The sequence below is a fragment of the Myxine glutinosa genome, unplaced genomic scaffold (assembly GCF_964187855.1).
Source record: "Myxine glutinosa unplaced genomic scaffold, kmMyxGlut1.1 SCAFFOLD_664, whole genome shotgun sequence".
Classification (NCBI taxonomy): domain Eukaryota; kingdom Metazoa; phylum Chordata; class Myxini; order Myxiniformes; family Myxinidae; genus Myxine; species Myxine glutinosa.
Window position 1 is genome coordinate 118,715 of NW_027616759.1, and position 16,165 is coordinate 134,879.

Consider the following 16,165-nt stretch of genomic DNA (forward strand, 5'->3'; position numbering starts at 1 on the left):
TGGTTGCCATGAGCTGCTTGGTACACAACCGATGCCCAATGGAGATTCTCATCTTGGAGAACAAGGAAATGCTGACAATTGTGATCATTCTAATGCTCTCCATCAAGATGACGATGTTTGCCATGCGCAAAAATGCAAGGAACCAATACCTTCTTCCTCGAACGACAAAGAAGAAAATGCTTTACTAAGTCACTTTTTAGCAGTTTCTGCAGGTCCTGGGAGCCTCAATAGCATGCGCAGCTCACTGAGGCTGCCATTGCATGCTGGCAGCGTAGCGGCAGCAATGGCATGCCGAGAGGGTGTTGTGAACCTCTCCCTTGATCCCATTGTGCTTCGAAACAGTGACAGTGGTGTTCCAGATGTATGGCTGCGGAGAACCGATACGTCGGCCTACAGCTGCTCTGTTTAAGTGTTTAAAGTTTATCATCGGTCCTGGTGTGGCAGGAAAACATTTGTGGCAGTGATGCCTCTTAATTTTTTTATGGAAGATTATTCCATTCCATTAGAGTATTGGTTCCACAAAGAAATCTTGACATTAGGGCTTTTTTGAAATACAAATTAAACTCGCTGTAAAACAGACTCAAAAGAGCAGAATGGTAAGTAAAAAAACAAAAACAAATAAAAGCGAAAACAAATCGTTGGGTATCGAGTTAAAACTTTTATATCTGATAATAGGAAGTTTACCTTTAGCAGACTGTTTTGTGTGTCTTCATTTGTTGTCTTTTTGTTGACTTTCCCCTTTTTTACCGTGTTGCTGTTTATACTGATTAGCTTGTGTTGTCGTGTAATGTTTTGGTCCATTAATATTGCTCGTTGGTTGAAGAAGGACCAGGTCACTTACTTGTAGCGTTTTGGTTACAGAGTGAAAGTTTTGCTTGTTCTTGGAACGAGAATGTGAAGGGTTTGATAAAATAAGTTATCTGGGAGATTGCAGTGGACTTTAAGTGAAAGAAGGAGATATTTCAAGGCCTGCTTTAATTAGTGTATACTTTTCTTTTTTTTTCTTTTCTTTTTATGCTTTGGCGAAGTAGATCCAGCACTTTACATTTTTACAAAGAATTAAGCTTTCTCTATCGATTATTTATAAAGTTATTTAATATTCGTCCTTTAAGTTTCAACATCTCTAGTGGTATGTTTTATGAATATGAACTTGGCTGTGATTTATCCATACATCTCGTAAGGATAATGAAATTGCTTGATATCAAGATTAAACGGTTCTTTCAACGGTTTTGTTCATAATCGCCATCTAATCTGCGGTACTATTGTCAGCTCCTCCGGGATGCCAGAAAGAAAGTGTTCTATTTCGATGAAGTAATGCTGATTACATTGTTACTCCAAACAATCTGCAATATATTCAGCAGATTGAGGAATATCGTTACTTGTTCAGCAACATCCCCAGCTTGTAACGAAGTCCATTTTTATTCATCGTTCCCAAAAGGTGTTGGAAGCGAATAACACTCGTTCTCCGGCAGCAACTTGTTAATCTGCACATACATCTCTTTTTCTCTTGCCCGTCTTGCTCAATCTTTACCGTTATCTAACAAAGGCAGCTGACAGAATGGCAATGCGTCTGCAATGAAATTCTCCACAAGCTCGTGGAAGAAAAACCTATTGTAAAAGGATACTTGTACCCAAAACATTGCTGGAATATGCAAAATACTGAAGGAAATGGTTATTTATCGTAAATATGCAGTATACATGGTAAGTTTGTCCCAAAATATCTATATAGTGGACTTTTTTAATGGCAATTCATTTATCGTACAATTTTTTTTTTTGTGTGCACATCAATTTCAAAGAAGATGACTGTTTTGTTTGTCTGAACTTGAGCGTTTTTTAAAAATTGTACTTGTGTTTATAACCTTGAGTCAATCGTCACTGGACTTCGCTGTAAATTTCAATGAGCTCGACACTTTTTGTTGACCAGAAATATCATCATTCACTGTTCCGACCTCCTTGTTATCTCGCTTTCCTCCATTTAGATTTTTTTTTTTTTTGCATTTGCAGGAAAAGCCATCTTGTGTTTATGGTTGTTCGTTACCAATGCACCAAAGACGAGTTCCTTCAAGAATCATTATTTTCTATCCTTTAGCAAACCAAAGTGTAGGTTGAATATAAACCACCACGTATTTGTCGCAGCACATGGGAAATGGCTCGTGTTCTGCTCCACTGATGTCACCGTATTCGTAAAGTGCACACGAAATTGAGTGTGCCACAGTGTCATTTTGACTCGTTGCACACGGTGTAAAAAGCAGTATTTGTGTGCACATTTGTCTGGGGAATGGCTAAAAACCTATGGAGTACAGATAGTATCAGAGCCTCTGTTGTTTATTTAGGGAACATTATCCATCAGAGTTTGGAGAAATAATTATTCTTGTAGTTTTTGTTTTGTCAGGTGAGCTGCTGGGTTAGCTCTGTAAGCAAAACACCTGTTCAGAAGCTAAATGTATTGCTCAATTCGAGTTTCTTATTGATCCGTGGAGTGCTATGGCTGTTAAAATTTTAACGGCTGGAGATAGTCTTCAGTAATTTGTATCATCGTGATTTGTAATGTAGATGTTGAGTAATTTCACATTTGCATTCAGTTTTACATTGGCTCTCTGAGGGTGACCGGATTCTGCTCCAATGCGATTCTTTGCTTCTACCCTAACGGGTTGACTTTGTTTATTTGTTATAATGGAATGAACATTGTTTCATCACTGGTGGTGTAAGCATCCTTTTTGATGAAGTTTAAATTATTATCTTCCTGCACTGTATTTGTGGTTCCAAATGAAGCGAACAAAATAAAGTTTTCATTGGCATGTCTTTCCTTTTTGGTGAACAACCCTTTTATTTTATAAATAATGTCATTGTGTTTGTCGGAAATTAGAAATCCTGCCAATCTTTATTTACCATGGAGGTGTGGTGCATGTTTGAGATTTTATTCGCTTCCGTAAGTGATTGATTGCAAAGTTGTAGTTTTTGCAAGAAATAATTAAACCCCCCTTACTGTTCCAGCAGGCCGTCGGCATTGTGTGAACATTTATGTTTGGATGAAATGAACTCTCGATTGGACAACAACAATTCTGTCGGTCACGTTGCTCACCAATTTTGCTTGCAGGAGTGGCACACTATGCAATAATACCCTCTCCTCTGGTGACGATAATGACAATATGGTGACTTGTATAATGTAAATGTGATCCTTGTATCCTTACTATATATAATTCATGGACCAGTGTTTGTGTGTTTGTTTGTTTGTTTGTCTTGCTACTCCTTCTACAGTTCCGGGCCAATTGCATCCAGACCTGCGACATAGCATCAGCATGGCCCCAGTTTATCAACATGAGGGGTGTTTTATCTTTGCCGGTATCTTTGCCAGTGGTCTTGGGGTGAGGAGGGACGGGGTCGCAAGTCCTCTATGTAAATGTGTATCATGTAGCGCCACCTCTAGATGGGAGCAGGTATAACAAGTCCCTACCCTTTACAGTCTAGTATTCCTGTCCCCACGTTTTGCAGGACAGTGAGGTGTTTTAAATTACAAGCATTAGGTATTTTTTGCTTCATGGACATAACCCAGGTTGTTGTTGTTTTTATTTTTTGGGGAGCGGGAGCCTGTTACCTATACAGCACCCAAATAAATAAATGTATGCGTCAGAAGAATGTATTGCATACTTAGAACAAGATCGCCCATAGTGTGGGTACTCTGCTCGTGGCGAATAATGTATTTAACGACTCATAGACTAATAGTTAATAAATAATTTCTTAAATGCCTAAATTTATTCGGTATCTTAACTGTGATACAAAATACGAAGGCAAATTAACAATAGCTTTTTATATCCATTCATTGCTCTCAGCAGACCAAAAACTGAAGGAATAACCTGAAATATATTTGGAATACTTCTCTGTATACACTGCAATGTAAGTTTGAAAAATAATTAGAATATTAACACAAATAGAAACCAGGCTGAACAGTTTACGTTTTGTATCCCAATGACAGGCCGGAACGAGATCTGGACCTGAACCAAAATCTAATCGGCTTGTTCTTTTCACCTTACCAACTCATCCCCCAAGTTTTGTCATAACTGGTCCACAACATTTTGAAATATCATGTTATACACCGTTTTGGTCCCCATCTCAAAACGGTGAAGAATCACTTTAAAAATTCTAGTATCTATATCTTCACCAAAATCAAATCAATTTGCCTTTGTCGCACACCCAAACCGTCCACCAAATTTCATCCGAATACATCCACAACTTTTGAGATATCTTGCTAACAGACAGACAGGTGTGAAAACATAACTTCCGTCCACCTTAGGTGGCGAGGCAATAAACTAAGGCTTTTTTCTTTCTTTTTTTTTATACAAGATCGAGGCTCGTGAAAGAGCTAACATTAATCACAGAAAAAGTCAAACCGACACATAAAACACAAAATAAGGGGAGCGGTAGACAAGATGGGGAGAGAGGGGGAAGGACACAAACACAACATTTGAGAGCAGGGACATCGAGAGAACTGTGGGAGGGAGAGGGCTTGGGGGGAGGTGGGAGAGATATAAAACATATGGACACTGCAAGGACTTCCAGGAAAGAAGTTGGAATTTCGAAAAAGTGTATCTGGGGTGAATTAGTGGGGGTAGAAAAGATCAAGGTTTTGGATGGGGGAAGATATGAGATGGTGGTGAACAGCTGTTTTAAATACCTGGAGGGAGGAGTGGGATTGAAGGGAGTGGGGGAGTTTGTTCCAGAAGCGGAGAAAAGAGGAATGAAAGAGTGAAGGTGAGCAGAGAGCCCAGATTTTGGCAGTTTAACCATAAGAGGGTTGCTGGCAGATCTTGTGCGACCTGTAGGAATATTTGGGGGACAGAGCACAGAGAGAGCTGGGGGAGCAAGGCCGGAGAGGAGTCGGTAGAAGACAGAAAGACCACCAACCTGCCTGTGGTGAGTGAGTGAGAGTGAAAGGCTCTCGGAGTTAGCTTCATCGCAGGAGATTCCAATGATTCTGAAAGCTTTGGCTTCAACAGCGTGAAGCCGAGCTCGGTGTGAGGCAGGAGCACCGGCCCATAGGGGGGAACAGTATTCCATTGAGCTGCGGATGAAAGCCTTGTATGTGGTGAGGAGCTCAGGTGCGCCAAGGAAGGACTTCGCACGACGGAGGATGCCAAGTCGGCGACTGGCTTTGGAGGCCAGCTTGGCAATGTTGTTTTCCCAAGAAAGATCATGGCAGACAGTGAGACCCAAAAGATTGAGCGACAGAACTTCTTCGAGAGGATTGTTGAGAAAGTAGATGGGAGGATTTTTCAGTCGGTCTTTTCGGAGAGACATAGTGAGGGTGTGAGAGCTGTCAGGATTGAAAGACATGTTGCACTTGTTTGACCAGTTTGTGATTTTGTCCAGGTCTGCAGAGAGTGAGGAGGCTGCAGGCTGCCGATCTGAGGGATGAGGAATGGAGCGGCAGAGAGTGGAGTCATCAGCAAAGAGATAGAGAGGATTTTCCAGAGAGTTGGAGAGATCATTGATGAACACCAGAAATAGCACAGGGCCCAGAACACTACCTTGGGGAACTCCAGCCAGAACAGGAAGGGGAGATGAGAGAAATCCATTCAGGGCCACACGTTCACTATGACCAGAGAGGAAGTCCGCAAGCCAAGCGTGGAGATTTCCATGGATACTGTAGTGAAATTATACCGAAGGTGAACCCAGGGAGTGCTCGCTTATCCCACTAAAAGGGGCGTCTATAAGACCCGGGACAACCGCGGCGCAAGGACACTCTAGCGGCACTTACTGTGACATAGTCCTGTAGTTTGAATGGTATGTACGCCCCTATATGCTGCTGCTTGTTTTGTTTTACCTATTGATATCGGACATTGCCCATGTAATACTCTGATTCTAATGTCTATTGCATGAATGTATTTTACAGGATGTTACCACAGATCTAAATGATATTAAACCTACCCAAGGGACAAGTCGTGTCTGTGCTTGATTTTCACGACAGATACCATAGGAGGAGAGTTTGGTCAGCAGAGCGGGGTGCCAGACCGTATCGAAGGCACGTGATATGTCGAGGGAGACAGCTCTAATTTCCTGTTTGGCATTAAGAGTAGAATGACCTGGTCTGAATCCAAATTGATGATCGGAGATCAAGCCATTGGAGAAGAGGAACGTTTTGTATCCCAATATTGTAATGTAATAAATTGTAATGTTCCATATGTTTGTTAATTCATTTTGAAAGTCAAAAATTACTCCGCATCGGCACGAATATACCAGTTTTTCAAAGTGAGGTGCACACATTTGAACTGGTTGCCCTATGGTTTATGATTCAGGATGGTTTGAAATTGTAACCAGTGTGTGGCTCTTAACATGATCCTTTCTTCTCTTAGTCAAGGCTGGAGTACCCCAAGGCAGTGTTCGCGGCCTTATCCTATTCCTAATATTCATAAATGATCTCACCGACTCTCTGGAAAAGCCTCTATCTCTTTGCTGATGACTGCACTCTCTGCTGTGACATCCCCCATCCTTCAACCAGACAGGCAGCAGCCTCTTGCCTCTCCTCAGACCTTGACAAAATCACAAACTCATCAAACATTTGAACATGTCTTTCAATCCTGAGAAATCTCCACACACACAATCTCTCCGAAAGGATGATACCGTAAACCTTCCCATATACTTTCTCAACAACCATTTCAGAGGTTCAGTCACTCAAACTCTTGGGTCTCACTCTCAGCTATGTCTCCCAAAGATTCTTCTCCTATGTGATGCTCCATGATTTCCCGATGCAATATGTAGTCCCTCCCTATAGTTATTATTCTTCGCAATCACCAGCACCTTGCATTTCTTTATTTTAAACCGCATCTACCAATATTTTGTCCAATCTATGAAAGTATCTCGACTTTCCTGGGTCTGATCACCTGCACCTCCCTTCTGTTATGCATTGCCTCCAAACTTTGTCATGTGCAAATTTACAAAGCCAACTCTTAAACCCCACAACCGAAATGATTGATGTAAATTATCTATCTATAATTCCAGTAATCTCTGTGTGTATGTATGTATGTATGTATGTATGTATGTATGTATGTCTGTATGTCTGTGACCGCTGTTTCTCGACAACCACGGGTCCGATATACTTTAAACTTGCCAGGTATATTGCTGGGGACCCGAGGATGTGCCTTTTCAAGGTTTCATATTAATCGGAGAAGTAGTTACCGAGCTATGTCCAAAAAACTACTCAACCAATCAGAGAGCAGCGAGCTATCACGTGTGCCGAACGTGGCGAACAGACTCTGCCTCGGACGGCACATTTGAGAGCGTATTCATTTATTTCACGTTGGCAAACTATGTTGGCGTTAAACTATGTTTTAAAACTAATTAAAACTAATTTGCGATTCATCGTAACTGCGATTTGCGACCTTCCGGACAGTGAAGACTTCACTTCCGGCAGCCAATCACAGAACGCGTTGTTGCGTAGGCGTGGCCGATGTGAGAGCGAGCCGAGCCGAGCGCGTGCGCCATTACGGTTCGTAATTCGATTTCTTCCGGAGAAAATAATAATTTCTCGATTTCTTATGCGCATTATTTCTCCCAATTCAGTCAGAGCGAAGGGCGGAAGCGAAGAGCGTTGTTTTTTTTGTTTACGGGCGTACGGGCGGGGTAGAGCGTACGGGTAGCGTTTTTTTTTTTTTTTGGCAAGGAACGGGCACCCACGTACGGGCATGCCCTAGTAAATGATAATGGTCGGAGTACAGATCCTTGGGTACTGCATTCCTCACAACCTCATCGCGACGTCCATTCACAGCCAGTCTTTGCTTCCGATCACGAATCCAGTTAGCTACTCTACCAGCTACTACGCAAGCCCTAACCTTAGGTAACGGCCTTCTGCAAGAAAATGCCTTTTGAAAGTCTACCTTTCATACATCCACTGTGCTTCCCTCCTCGACCCAATTAGAAACTGCTTTGTAAAACTCAAAATTTGTAGCTTGCTGTGACTGCATTTCATTATTGGTTTAAACTTGTCTATAAGCTTCCTCATGTGATCCTCGATTAACTTCTAACATATTCCACACAAATGAAGTTTAACAGGTCTATAGTTGTCCAATTCCCATCTCAACCCCTTAAATAAGGTGTAACATTTGTTATTCTCCAATCCTCTGGTATTTGTCCTGATTTCAATGAGCTGTAAAAGATATCGGTTAACATCTCACTTTTCTGCTCTGACACCTCCCTCAAAAGTCTCGGACACATATTATCCGTCTCCGAAGCTTTATATTCTGGTATCTTTCGGAGCTGTTGCTTTACTTCCTCTTTGCTTGGAACTCTTCACCTCATGGATACATTCTCCTGGAATGTTGATGCTAATTGTCCTGTTAGTTTGTCCCAATCGATAGCACTTGTATCTCTCCTCGTACCCTCAAAGTTTCCCTTCCTGAATTCTAATAGCCTTACTCTGTTTTACTTTAACTCTAACTCTTCACAGAATCCTTGTACACATTGTTGTGGTCACTTATCCTTAAATGCTCCACCGCCCCCACCATTTTGGGATCATTACTTAAAAAGAGGCCCAACACTGCCACTCCACCTCGTGAGTTATCGACGAGCTGGTTTAAAAAGCAATCCTGGATTAGATCTCTCTTCTGTTCTGCCCTTTCCCTGTTCATGGACCCAATCTATCCCTGGCAAATTGAAATCTTCCATGAGCAATACTCTTCCCTCACCACATGTTCTTCATGAACCCTTGTTTCCTGCTCTTTCCTCACACCAGGAGCCCAATCAAAGCATAGTACAAGTATCTAACCCATCTTACAATCCCCGATTTCTATCCACACAGAATCCTCCACGTTCGTTATTGTCCCCCGTCGCACCGCGGAGCCAAAGGGGGACTATGGTTTTCCCCTGCGTCCGTGCATGCGGTGAACCTTGTGAGCGGAATATCTTGAAAAATAAATGAACTACTAACTTCTAATCGGGCGTGTGGGTGTATCTCGGCATAAGGAAGAACGCTATTGAAAATTGGGTCGCCACGTCAAAATCCAAGATGGCCGTCACCATATATATGTCTGAACCTTGTTAGCGAAATATCTTGAAAAATAAGCGAAGTACCAACTTCTAATCTGGTGTGTGGGTGTATCTAGGCACAAGGAAGAACGCTATTGAAAATTGGGTCGCCACGTTAAAATCCAAGATGGCCGCCTTACGTCTTCCTCTTTGTCAACTCACATCACTTCACCGACGGGGGACCGAGACGTAACGCTTGTTTTCTTGATATCAACCCTTTCTCTTGACACAATATTGTTTTACCAAGATTGCTACACCTCCTATTTTCTCTTTTCTGTCACACCTACACATCTTGGTCACCTTCTCGTGCTGTCCTCCAATTTAGCTCATTAAACTGTCTCGTTTACTGCAAATCCATAATATCCTCGCTATTTACTTTAGCTTCAAGCCCCACATTATTTAAATTATTGGTGTTGGTATTGAATATTTTTAAACTTTTCACTTCCTGTGTTGATTTTTCTTTTCTTTCTTTTCTGACTGTCATGGCTAATCATGTTCAGTTAGCCTTTCCCAAGCTAATTTACCCTTCTCTAGCCAAAAAAATCGAGCCAAAATTCCAACTGCAAACTTATTTAGCCTGCAGCTATCGTTATAGAAATACTCTCTCTGTCCTGAAATTAATCAACTTTCTTTCCTTGACAAACAACCTTTCTGCCATATTATCACCATAGGTTGACATCTGCTGCAATTCCTACATTTGCCACTGGAGATTGGTGCCTGAAAATGTTGTTGCAGTTAATAATAATTTCCCATGAAAGTCAACATTGCCTTGCATCTTCCTTACGATTCCCTAATTTCTTACTGGAAATGGCCTTCAATCATCTTTGAAATGCAGTATTCCCCACCAGAGGGCGCCGTTGCTTAACTAACACAGGTGTTACACTGATCTCCACTGGAAAAGGCATTGCCTGAAATCGTATCCATATATCTATAATAACAAACGGGTGTGTGTGTCCTCCATAACTTCAAAACCATGAAACCTAGTGGCCCCAAACTTTGCATGCATACCTCTCGAACTCCAAGGGAGTGTGAAAGAAAACTGGATGTTTGGGTGTGTTAAAACACCCCTTTTGATGACGATTTTAGTGGGTATTTAAAACAAAATACCAAAATAAGTCTTACCAAAATGGCAGTCCGACATCTTGGTCAGCCCTCTCTGACATCACTGGGTTCTTAAGCTGCCATTTCGTTTCCGCCTATTGAAACATGCCTTGCCTTGGAAACACCATCTACTCTCACGGACTAATTACAGCATATAATCAAAATCTGGATTTGGATTTGAGAATTGGATTCGTTAAGTATCAGAATTTGGAGTGAAATCTGAAAATTTTAACGTTAACGATTCTTATAACTCAGTGGATATCTTAAAACTGTTTTGAGCAGGGTTGTCCTTCCTCCTTCTCCATATTGCCAAATCATTCAACTTAACTTTGTCTGCTGTTCCAACAATTATATTTAGTGAAGAAAAGATGAATAATGTGCCCAAAGTGTAACTTTATTGAATACAACGAAAATAATTAACCAGTGGGATTGATGTGAAGGCTTTCACAGTTGCACCTGGTTACTCTGTGGGGGAAATCTCCAGAGTTGGGAAGGTAAAATAAAGTAGAACGTCACTCGGTAGAGCGCATACCCTCCGCCAGTCTGAACAGTTTATGTTTTGTATTCCACTGAGAGGCCGGATCTGGATTTGGACCTGAACCAAAATCGAATTGGCTTTTTCTTGTCACCTAACCAACTCGCCCACCAAGTTTAGTGATGACTCGTCCATAACTTTTTTTAACTATGTTATATAATCGCTTTTCGTCATATCTCTCAATGGTGAAGAATCACTTTAAATAATTCCAATAGCCGGATCTGAATCCGCATCTTCACCAAAATCTCATCATTTCGTCCTTGTCGCATAACTAACCTTTCCACCAAATTTCGTCCGAATCCATCCACAACTTTTTGTTGTAATATCTTGTTCACAGACAGACAGGAGTGAAAACATAACCTCTGCCTACCTTTGGTGGCGGAGGAAAAACATCACTTTCCAGTACATCTAATATTATCATATAATGGAATTTGGATAGGAGTTGATAATGAAAATGTATTAAATATAATATTGTTACGGAAACGGAGTACGGTGCTCCCCTTAGCGGGGGGGGGGGGGGGGGGGGGGGGGGGAAGGTTAATCCCCATTCTATTTGCACTGGCCGTCTCCGATCCTGAGGCTACCCCGCTCTCCTGTGGGGCGGGATTGCCCGAAGTGATTGGTCAAGGGATTCCCGTACACCTCTGGCAATCCCTCCACAAGGCAGGTGGGTAACTCCGCTCGAAACCACGGGCAAGATGTTATTTGCCGAGCGGTTTTAGCAACCCGCGGTTCGAACCATTAGCAAACACTAAACCCGATTCATATGCGTTGGCCGAAATCACACCACAGGTACTCAATGGGGAAAATCACAAAGACGATCGGACGAGCATGAAGAAAGAAGGAAATCAAAGAATGGAGGAACAGATATTTATTACAACTATTTCCACAACCAAAGAAACCAAGGAGAAGGAAAGAAACGAAAGTAATTTACAGAAGAAGAAGAAGACACAGTGCAATTCTTACTTATACAGCTTACTTATACCCAGGACAATATAGACAGAACGAACAGTGGATATGAGAATTGTGTTTTTTTTATTGTTGTTGTAAAGTATCACCCTCCTTCCTCCATTTGTTGTGTATAAAGGTCAAAGGTCGTTCCGTAGTTATTCGATATACCACACGTAGCCAATCATAGATTTCCTCCTTGTTCGGTAGTTATCTCCTTATTCGGTAGTTATCTCCTTATTATGTGTATTAGATTAAGGCTGTGTCTTCCTTTAATTAACACTCCATTGCACCGAAGTGGAATAAGGTAGATTCCCTGCACATCCCCCCTTTCGTCAATTGCCAACTGCACTGGGCGGTTTGCTGCATTCTGCTGCTGCTGTGGGGTGGTGGTTTTTCGCTGCAAGACTCCATTAGCCACGAGGTCATCTCGGAGCGGCAGGTGGGAGGAGTCAGCCCAGCGCCGGGAACAAGGCGTGGCCTTGCCAACGCCTCCTCTGGGGGCGGGATCGGTGGGCCCTCGCGGCCAATCAGGGCCGAGGCGAGCTCGCCGATGGGCGTGTCCTGGAGGCCGGCGGCTTGATCGCCCCAGGGGCAATAAAAGCATGCGTGGAAGCCTTTGGGGGTGAGCTCAGACAGGGAGAGAGAGAGACGCGGCAGAAGCAGTACCACGCAGCTTTGACTCCACCAGGCAGCTTTGACTCCACCAGGCAGCTTTGACTCCACCAGGCAGCTTTGACTCCACCAGGCAGCTTTGACTCCACCAGGCAGCTTTGACTCCACCAGGCAGCGTTGGCTCCACCCGGCATCTTCGACCCGTTACCCCGCGGGAACCAGGATCGGTGGCATTGGTGGCTGTCGAGGTCCAGTCCGGCGTCCCGTGCGGGATCAAGCCCGAACCATCTGCCCCAGCTGAACCTTCCTCTCTCCTTCCAGTCCTTCAGTCCTGCCATTCCATCCTTCTGTGTACATGAGTTTGTTCTGTGTGTCTTGTCCTGGGGTTTAAGTAAGACTGTTTATAGATAAGTTAATAATTGCACTGTGTCTCCTTCCATTCTTTCTGTCTTTATTTTATTATCCTTCCTTCTTCCTTGGTTTCTTTTGGTTGTAAATAGTAGTAATAAATCATATTCGTATTTCCTACCTTTTGTCTTCTTCTTCTTCACATCCGTCGTCTTTGTCTTTTCCCCATTGAATACCTGTGGCACGATTTGGCCAACGTTCAGGAATCGGGTCGTCATTGTTAATAGTTCGTGCCGCGGTTGCTAAAACTGCTCGGCAATTAACATCTGTCCACGGTACTAACGGGGCTGTGCCACCGGCCTTTCTGGAGGTCGCTGTGCAGCGTCAGGGACCACGTCGGTTAGTCATAAACGAGGGGACTAATCTCCCCTCGATAAGGGGAACAGAGGCCGACGTTGGGTTCCACAACATTTGCTGTCAGGAGAGAGATTCGGACCTGAAGCGCTTAGCATGCTCAAATTACGAGTGGCCCAAAAATTGTGTTTTATAAAATCCTAAATTAAAAAATCGTGCCATGGATTGTCAAGGCGACGGGATGCCGGTGGGGGAAATAGAAGAGGGGTTAGGGGTAACCCAGGACCAGGGGGAAGAAATGGAGGAGGAGAGAAATGGTGAGGTGGTTGAGGAGGTATCAGGTGCACAAAATGGCGGCGCCTCGCACGTGGGTGCGGTAGCCGAGCCCGCGCTACCAGCGGGCTTTGACATGCAGGGCCTCATGGCGCAAATACAGGCAATCATCCAAATGGGGAATGTAGGATTGGAAAACCAACTTGTGGGAATGAGGGCTGATAGTGAGCATTTGGAAAACAGTATGGGGGCAATGAGGGACGAAGCGCGGGGTACCAGCGTCCAAATTGGGAAGTTAGACAAAAACTTTGAGGGTTTAGACAAAAAAATTGAGGGTTTAGACAATAAATTTGAGGGGTTAGACAACGGGATAAAAGGGGTGAATAATGGGTTAACGGGGCTAGAAGCCAGGATGGAAGACAAATTGCGGGAAAGAGGGGAGCAATCCGCCCGGGAAATGAAACGGATGGGGAACCAGATAGAGGAGGTGAAAATCGGGTTGGAAGGTAAACTGGATGCTCAGAGGGATGAATTGGAACAGATGAGGGCGGCATCTACTAAAGAGATGGGAGAAATGGGGGAGGAGATAAGACGAGGTGTGGGCGAGGATGTCTCGGGGGTACGCAAGGAGGTAAAGCGAGGAAAGGAGTGTATGGAGAAAGGTGTGGAATAATACGGCTAGGTTACAGGGGGGCATAGATCAGGTGACCTGACTCGGGGAGTAGAGCAGCTGATGGTGGGACAAAAGGAACTAGTGGAGCAAGTGGAAAAGAACACTGCGGTACTAGGAGGGTTGAAAGCGACACAAAAAGAACTCAAAAATGAACTCATAGCAACAAAGAGGGAATGTCAGATGGTACGTGAGGGACTGACGAGGTTGGACGAGGTGACGAAGTCTATGAGTGAACCTGGAGGGTGTGTCAGAGAAGGTGCAATGACAAAGAGCATGGAGACAGCTGGATGTGTGAGCAAGGAACGGGCTGCGGGGTGTCAGCATGCAAGTGGAGCATCGACGGTAACCGGGATAGCGGTTCGATCGACCTGTAGCCGAAGCGGGCCCGTGGTTCGTGCCGGGCTTCGTGCGCCGCTGGAACCAGCGGGGATCGTAACCGCGGCGGTTTCGAAAGAACCGCCGTGCGGGATCCACGCCGGGCCGCGCTCTGAACGGCCGTGTGGTGCAGCCGATGGGTGTGTCCATGGTGCCGCCGGTGCCTGTGTCCGTGGTGCAGCCCGTGGGTGCGTCCATGGTGCAGCCGATGGGTGCGTCCGTGGTGCAGCCGATGCGTGCCTCTCGGGCTTGGTGATATGAGGAATTGCTAGGCAATGCTCGGGAGGTGATTGTGAGTTGTGTTGAGCATGGAGGTGTATGGAGCAGTGTATGACTGAGTAGTGGTAATTGTGTGTTGTGCTGACCAAATGGTCCAGGGAGGAAGGAGGGTGCAGGAAGCACCAGTAGGAGTGATTGCACAGGTGTGCAACTACAGGTGAATGGAGAATGGTTGTAGGGAATACATGGAGTGTGGAATATATGGAGTAGGGAATGGATGGGGTGGAGTGAGTATGTTGGAAACTATGGAGTGGAGTGGATGGTGCGAAGGTGTGAATGGGGGAAGAGTGGACCCCCATCACGAATACCTGGGAAGGGTAGTTTAAGAGTTCGGTAGAGGGTACAGGTAAATTGTGGTTGGATATTGGCATCTGTGGTGCGTGTGGAAGAATGGAGTTTGGATGGGTGCATTAGTGACGTGGAAATGGTTGGGCGTGTGGCCTGTTAGTATGTGTAGTTGAATGGGCACTCCACCACTGTGAGGATGTCGGCCAGGTGAGGCCGCAGGTGGGCTCTGGGAGCCGGTAGAGTTGTTGTGGATGGGGCCCGAAGATCAGGAGGACGGACCCGGTTAGCCCAGTGCCACAGCGGGCACCGAGTGGGGAGAGCGCCAGAGGGCCTTCCCCAGGTAGATAGGTTCGGTCAGGGAGCAGGTAAGCTCGGAGGCAACTACAGTGGTGGAGGTGTGCAGGTGGGTAGACCTTCTGGGAGAGCCACACGACCCAGTCCTGAAATTGTGCAAGGGCACAGGGAGTTGAAATCGGGGGAGTGAGACCCCAAATTGATGAAGCAGCACAGTTTGGACAATGGGAATTTGGTTCTTAAAACCGCACAGAGTAAGTTGGCCAATGGTTTGGCAGGGAAAGACCCCGGGTAGTGTAAAGTGTGCTAAGGTCATTTAGAGGGTAGTAAGGATTAAGAATCTCCTCGCACCATCTGCATCCACTCACCTGAGGTGGCAGAACTCCACACCATGCCATGGATGTTTTGATTATTTTTTATTGTGCAAATGTTGGAATGTGAGAAGCATCATGACGTAGGTGTGACATTGTGCTGTTGTTCCATCTCTCCCTCCTTTTGAGGATTGATGATTAATTGGTGATGGCAAATTTTGGATTAGTGGGAGTGAAGATGAATTTGGTTTCGGGGAAATATGGGGAAGACGTGACGGTAGCGACGGATTTGTAATGTGCAAATTGTTGTACATATGGGGTAAGGGCAAGGGTAGAGTAGGTAAGGGGGGGGGGGTGACGTACGGTAGGCACAAGATTTCTCACTTCGCTCTTCGTACGCACCTCGTCTTGCATTGCCTTGTTGATGTGTACCCTTGTGACCTTTCCCCTCGCTCACCTGTCTCTTCCCCCCCCCCCCCTTGTCTCCCACCCGAGGACTGTGCGCCACTGGGCATCGAGGGGAACGTGCGGGATTCCGCCATTGTGTGCCCGAAACTCCCGCAACCATCTGTCTGCATCGATGCACCACTTATGGACCACATGTCTGTGGCTGAGCACCACTGATGGACCCCATGGGTTGGGGCATGGCCCCTCTGCTGGAACCGGCCATGATGGCCCGAGATCTTGCTGGCAGACCTTGGTCACAGGGCACCGATGCCACACAGGTGAAACACAATAGTCGGCCCTGTGGGC